The sequence below is a fragment of the Haliotis cracherodii genome, unplaced genomic scaffold, assembly GCF_022045235.1.
Source record: "Haliotis cracherodii isolate W230 unplaced genomic scaffold, xgHalCrac1.p SCAF_32, whole genome shotgun sequence".
NCBI lineage: Eukaryota > Metazoa > Mollusca > Gastropoda > Lepetellida > Haliotidae > Haliotis > Haliotis cracherodii.
The window spans coordinates 717,981-725,997 of record NW_027266289.1 but is presented as its reverse complement, the minus strand read 5'-3'; positions in this window follow the sequence as shown (position 1 = coordinate 725,997).

Genomic DNA, 8,017 nt, shown 5'->3' with positions numbered 1-8,017 from the left:
GGCCATGAGAAAACAAAAAAAGCTTTACTGTTGAGAGTGAATGAGAGTCCATCTTTGAATGTCTAGGGTTTCTGCTTAGTTTCCAACAATGCTGTATTCCTTTGCCTCAGGATTTGGAAAGCTGGCATTACCACATAGGTACCATTGGACAGCGGACCCTATATCATTTTCCTAGTTTTACCTCAACGTGTGACCCGTAAAGATTCAGGGGTAGAATAGAACTTCAGCAACCCATGCTTGTCGTAAAAGGCGACTAATTGGATCGGGAGGTCAGGCTCGCTGACTTGGTTGATGCATGTCATCGATCCCAATTGCGTGGATCGATCCTAATGATATTAATCACTGGATTGTCTAGTCCAGACTCGATTATTTACAGACCGCCGTCATATAGCTGGAATATTGCTGAATGCGGCGTAAAACAGCAAACCAACCAACCAACCTCAACATGTTGGAAGGTTAGGACCAGACAATCCAGTGATTGATATCATGAGCCTCGATCCACGCAGTTTGGATCGATGGCATGCATCAACCAAGTCAGCGAGCCTGACCACCCGATCCCGTTGGTCGCCTCTCACGACAAGCATTGTCACCTTTTAGGGCAAGCATTCTCTACCGGATTTTCACGTATACAGGTCTGTATCCTAAATATCCTAAGTAAAACACAGTGATATGTTCGCAAAAGGAATAGGACATAGTAAATTTAATTGTTGCTAGGCTATGGGCGCAAATATACAAATTGTGGCTTGTCCATTCGTGACCACTGGTGTTGGGAAAAGACTTGCTGCAGAGTTTACTCTGTGGAATGATACAGTGAGTTGGGATGTCTTCAAATCTCCTTGTGATTCTGCGACAGATAAAAGGGACACAATTCAGCCAGTGCTTGCATGATCTACATGTTGTTGTCGGCGCTCACCTTGTTTGGGAATTTGTTCAATAAAAAAGCACATTCACGATACTATTTGTGTAGGTATATGTCTATAGAAAGTAGTAAAACGTAGCCCAATGGACTTTGACGTCACAGACGTCTTGAAACGTATGACGTCAGAACTGACGATGATGACGTCATACCACATGTACTTGAACTCTGTGGCCTTGGTTCTGTGACTGCTGTCAGTGACGCATTGTGTGGTCAAATTGTAGCTGGATTCGGCCAGAAAACTGATGAAATTCAGAGGAGGTTTTCTGCCCAATGCATCAACGTGTGTGACTAGATTTGGAATTGAAGAAATGTCATAATTGAACTCCTAATTGACATGTAATATACCGCCACGGAATGCCTTTTTAAAAGAGTCACAGAAAGAAAAAGAGTTGTATTATTTACGTTGATCATTTAAACTATCTACAAAGTCACGTGACCGCAGCCCTACTGCTACGAAGCACAGGAACTCGACATTCGTGACCAACTCCTGTTATTCCGAGACAAGCCGAATAGCAGGTTACTGAAAGGGGCGAGTGGTGACAAATGAGGAACTCGATATTGTGTTGGTCAGTAAATATAGATATATACCCCCCACTCAGGCCTGTTTGGCTCCATTCGTCACCACTCGCCCTTTTCCGGCTTGTCCCGGGATAACACGTACGAGTTGGTCACGAATGGTTTGGCTCGGAAAACGAAGGCCTATGAGGCATAACAAGGGCATTTTCTAACTTATTGTTGGTTTCCTACTTTCACTGTGAGAAAGTTATATTTTCTGAGCAAAAAAGAAAGAAAGTTTTTTTCTGCGTGCACACTTCCCTTTTAAGTGAACTTGCCCTAGGATGTGACCAAATAGATTTGGTTGACGTGATGGATGTGTGTCATCATACCCGGCTTCATGGCTGACGATTGCTCACAATATCAATCAATGGTTTTTCTGGTCCAGACTTATTTATTTTCTTGCTGCCATCACATTGTTTGAATATTGGAGTGTTAAACAACAAGCATTATACGTGTATCTCAGTCATAGTTCAGTAAGCATATTCTGGTATGAGAAATTATGGGGTAGACTGCAGTATTTGGGTCCCCAAACCGGAACGAACGTTTTTACATTTGCCTTCCTTGGTGTACTGATAAATCCGAGGACCTTAAAATATTCTAATATTTTTCCACCGAAAACCTGGGAAAATATTTTTTCAAAAAGTTTTATCTCCAACAGTAATTAGAACTTAACCTACATTTTTAACCAATCAGACGGTCGGATTTTCCTGACAAAATAGACACTAAATGATTAAGAACTCAAGGCTAAATGCCTCTTCATGACACGCCCACACAGGCTTTCATTGGCCAAAGGAAAACGACAACAATGTTTTCATATGTTTATTGACATCCAACTCCACATGACTCGACTCCGAACGCGAATATGAGAGAAACAACAACGTAGGCCTGTAGATAATATATGAACACAAAAAGTCATGTTTACTTTCTTTAAATGTAAATGGTTACCTTTTTCCCACCCTTGCAAATAACCACACTTTTAACACATTCGGGAATTGAGAGAACAATGCTAGAGGTATTTTCAACAGAGTTTTTAGCACTGCATGGAGATTCGACCATCGATTTGTTTTTGTCGAATTTAAACTCCGTGACGTGTCAGTTTCGTTGTTTTTTGTTGTTTGGCTGCAAGTTTTCAGTAGGACACGGGGACCGAGCTTGTTGCTGATATCTTGTAGGATACCAAACTGTTCACGTTGGTAAATTCTCACGGCGTTACTGCGATGTTTACTCCGGCTTGTAACAGCCTTGTCGGTAAATCCACTGTTGTACAATGTTGTACAACATGTAACGCGACCGGAGTGGTTCGAGATATTTCTTCCATCTGTATTTATCCCTGCTTCGTCATAGAATTTCTTGTACAACCCGGACAGTTTATTATTTGGAATACAACTAACACTGAATCTCGGGAGGCCATGTTTTGGGTCAAGCGGTTTCCGGTACAGGGGTCCTTTTCTCGGAATCAGTGACAAGTACTTGTCATACAGTTTCACAAGACAGTTCGGGTTTTCTAGTTGTTCATAATGAATGATAGGTTCGATGTCAATTCGGCGATGGTTAGGTCCTCCCTGCACATTTTTTGAAACACGAGGTAAATACTTCACGTACTTATTTCCGTCGGGATCTTGTTTCACTTCAAACTGATCAGCTTCACAGTTTTTATGTTCCTGATATCCTCGGAAAGCGAAAGATTTTCCGTTGTAGAAAAATACGGCGTTACTGAGCCCTTCCGCTGTATCCAATGAAAAAACACCAGATTCCCACATTTTACTCTCATCGTCTTCAGTGACGAGATCACAGCGTTTCGTATCCACACCGACGCCTTTTGCCGTTAACGTTTTCATCTGAGCGTCCAACGTCTTACGGAAGTCGGAAAACGTAGGGTCGTCATCTTTGAAAAAGTTTATATCAGGTCTGCTACAAGCCTGTCGAAGATGTCTCTGCATCGCTGACACAATCTAGGTCAGTGTGTTGGGGGGATACGGCGACTTGTCTTTACTCCGAGTTTCAAGAATGAAACGCTGCATGCAGAAATCCAAATCTCGATTGTTTAACGCCGAAATATCTTCTGGAATCACACCGAACTCTATCAGAGTTGTACTTTGCTGATTTTTATAATGTACCCAGTCTTTCCAAACATTAATGGCCCACTGGTTATTCTGTCTAGTTTTCTTTGGAATAGCGCCTTTCTGCTCCTGTTTGATGTCGTCAGAGGAAAAGGGCGCCATAAAACGGCCATCGTTTTATTCAATTTTCACAAGCTCTTGGGTTGGAATAGATGTAAACTGGGTTAGACTGGGAACTTCAAAAACTGCATTCGCAAAATAACAAACAAATCAAACGTTCCCTTTTCATCGAACACGTCCATACTCGTTGATGTCATTGCGCCAAATGACGTGCGCATCCAAGATGGAGTCACATCCGTTTCCGGGGAGGAGGGAAAACCCGGAGAGGCGGTCGTAAAAGGTGAACGGAGGTTGAAAGAATCGCGTCAAAAATATTTGTGTTGTTGTCGTTGTTGTTCTAAAAATAGACGTGTCGGCGGCGGCGGCGGAAGGGAAGGGAGGAGGAAGGAGGAGGAGGAGGAGGAGGAGGAAGGGGGAGAGAGGGAGGAGGAGGAGGAGGAAGGCGGGAAGGGAGTCGGGTTCTTTGTTTTGTTTTGTTTTGGGGGGTGTGTGGTGATGGCATGTGGAGATGATAGTTCACTGAGACGAGCTTATCAAAGTTATCAAACACAGTCGACGACTCTGTCACTTTGTTGCTAGGTTGACGTCATATCGGCGAAGGATCTTCCAACAACATGTCACAAATCATGTCATGGGGTATGGTGATGTGTTTGTCAACTTTGAGGTGTAAGGTTTCGTTCCACAAGGCGATCGTGTATTGTAGCCCACGATGACAGTCGTTCGTCTAAGTTAAAAGTCGGTGGCGAATTTAAAGGTGCTAAATGTGTTCGCTGAATTCTAAAGGTGAATCGACAGGCAGAGACATGAACGTGATGTAGGTATATGCCTAAGTGATGCAAACATGGTGCCACGCGTGACGGCAAACAGACGTTGACGTTGATCCATAGGATGATTATGATCATTTATTTATTCATGATACCGAGGTGCTGGCACTCGTGTAGGTTGACAGGTGTACTGTCATTCGTGTTGCCAGGCACACGTAGTGTTTCACGCGTGTTACTAGGCAAAACGTGGTGTCCTCTGTGTGTGTGTGTGTGTGTGTGTGTGTGTGTGTGTGTGACTACACACGTTTATTTAGTATTTAGATGGATAGAGAAAGATCGATACACATACGTGACGTTTGTACCAGTGATGTACTTCATGTCGGGATGTGAACGTCGTGTACTTTGTGTGTTGCCATGCAAACGTAGTGTCATGTGTGTGTGTGTCTTCAAACAGACGTTGACGTTGATCCATAGGATGATTATTATCATGAATGATGCTGAGGTACTCGTGTAGGTCGACAGGCGTACTGTCATTCGTGTCTCCATGCACACGTCATGTACTTTGTGTGTTGTCATGCAAAACGCAATGTACTTCATGTTGCCATGCAATCGTGATGTCATGCGTGTGCGTCTTCAAACATACCTTGATCCACAGGATTATTGATCCTATTTTGTATTTTATAAGGAGAGAGAGAGATCGATAGGCATACGTGGTGTTTGACTCGTGTCTCCAGGCACACGTGGTGTTTCAATCGTCTCTATTTCTATATATTTATTTTATTATTTTGAGACGTACCATGGTGGTGTCACGCGTAGGCGTGTGCCTCCAAGAGGACGAGGGGGAGGGTGTGGGTTCTTTTGGAATGTTGTTGTTTGTGTTGGCAAAGCAAGCAGTGTGGGTGTCGATCACTGAGACGAGTTTATCAAAGTTATCTTACACAGTCGATCACCCAGCCACTTTGTTGCTAGGTTGACACCACATCGGCCAAAGATCTTGCTACAACATGCCACAAATGACGTCATCGACTATGGTGATGTGTTTGTCAATTTTGAGATGTAAGGTTTTGTTCCACAAGGCGGGCGTAGTGTAGCACAAGGACAATCGTTCGTTTAAGTAACAGGGGATGAGTGGCGAAAAGGTGCTAAAGGTGTTGCCTCCACTCTAGCTATTGCGGACCCCAGGAAGAGCACGGGATCCCTTGCTTGACATGTCAACGTTGGTTCCCCAATCAGCAGTGTTACACCCAACATCTCCAGTCCCCGTCAGAGGGAAAACCCAGCGCCTGTCAATCGATTCACAGGTGTCCGACCTGTTTTCAGCTGGTACGCGTCTTGGAGACTCCCATGGTTCACCACGAGTGCTCAGATGAAGAACTCCCCTGCTTGGTGTGCCGAGAACCCATGACCCCAGACCATCGCTGTTACATGACGGCTCTCCGTCAAGAAAACGAGGATGAGGAGGAAGAGGAAGAGGGGGAAGAGGGACAACGTCAAATACGTCTTTTATGATTTTGAATGCATGCAAGACACGGGGGAACACATTCCAAATTTGTGCGTGGTGCAACTAGGATGTGGACGGTGCATCAGTGAAGTGAGCAAGGACTTGTGCGAACACTGTCCACGGAGAGAGGAAGGGTATAGTTCCAGCTGTGAGATCATGTTTCGAGGCCCCACTCTTCAAAACGTCAACGACATGCATCACCCCAGCAGGAGGAGGAAGCGTTGGTGGAGGGGGAAGATGCCATGGAAGTGGATGCGTTCACCCCTTTGGAGGAGAAGACAAAGAAGACAAAGAAGCCAAAGAACAAGAACACCACCACCACCACCACCACCACGACACTCTAGAAGGAGGATCGCATTTATGTGATGGCCCATAATGCACGATCCTATGATTTACACTTGATCCTGAAGGGTCTGTCCCCCCTCCTGGTGAAACTCCCCACCAAGATTCGAAATGGTCAACAAATTTTGCAGATGACCCTGAGACGGTTGTGTTTCGAAGACAGCTTAAATTTCATATTTTACCCCCTGAAAGCCTTTCCAAAGAGCTTTGGGCTGAAAGAACTGAAGAAAGGGTATTTTCCGCACTTTTCAATACCGAAGCCAACCAGACCTACAGAGGTCCCTATCCACCAGCCGTCATGTACGATCCCGATGGCATGTCTCCGGCAGAACGCACAGCCTTCCTCCAGTGGCATACCCAAAAAGCGCAAGAAGGAGTGTTGTTAGACTTACAAGGAGAACTTTTAGCCTACTGCCAGAGCGATGTGGACATTTTGAGACGAGGATGCACTGACTTCCGACAGAACGCCATCAACTCGGTAGGCATGGATCCTTTTGTAGAAGTGATGACAGCCGCTGCGTTCACCATGAAATCCTTCCGAAAACACGACCTGAAACCCAATACCCCCCGGACCCCCATCTGCACCTTCAGCACGCCAGGAATGGAGGTGAAAAAGAGTTCACGCGTGGACAGGGTCAACATCGGTACAGTGTGGATGGCTACGATCCAGCGACAGGCACCATCTACGAATTCCTGGGCTGTCAGGCCTGTCACAAGACCCAACGTGGAGAACTGTATCCTGTCCTGGGCATGTCATTGGGAGCTCGTTATACCGACACCCGCTACCGCCTGAGTCCCTTGATTCAACACCCTGAGGTAAAACCTATTATTATTATTATTCACGCGATTATGCTACGAAGCCCAAGAAACCATCAAGTACATTGATATTTGTTCCCTTTATCCATACATTTATAAGGCTGGAGCATTTCCCACGGGACACCCGACCCTTCTCCATCAACCCCCTGTGGACACGTTGTTTGAACCGAAAGGACTGCCACAGATCGGGTGGCAAACGGCTCTGTCCTTTGTGCGGTACGTGTGCCGATACCTGGTCAGACTCCCACTGCAAGCACACGGACGAAGAGAGGTCATGGGTGGGTGCGTACGCCACCATAGAACTCCAGGAAGCCGTGAAGAAGTATGACTACCAGGTGCTTCAGATTTACGACGTTTGGCATTTTGACACCTTTGCGCAGCATGACCCTGACACCCAGCAAGTGGGACTCTTTGACACTTATATCGATCCACATTTTAAGGAGAAGCTCGAAGCCAGCGGATACCCCGAGGGATGTACAGATCACGACGCTTACATCCAGGAGATCTACGATAAAGTTTGGACAACGGTTAGACTACAGTCAGAGCATCTATATGAACGATCCTGTACAGTACTTTGCCTTGTGGAGGAATGAACGCAATACCATCGAGGATGTCACCATTGTCAACGAACACATGGTGGAAGTGACCTATACCCAGAAGAATGAATTCAAAACCCCTCATTCTCATTTCAATGTCGCGATCACTGCTTGGGTCAGCGCCCAAGCACGTCTCAAGCTGTACGAGACCCTTACCCTGGTAGGTCGCAGGGTCTTGTACTTTGACACGGACAGCGTCATTTACATTCATCGACCCCACAACACGAATCCAGAGCTGGGCTATTCGTTGGGTGAACTGGACGGAAATACCATCAAGAAGTTTGTGTCAAGAGGTTCCAAATACTATGGTTATGAGTTAATGAACCCCAGACCCGATGGAA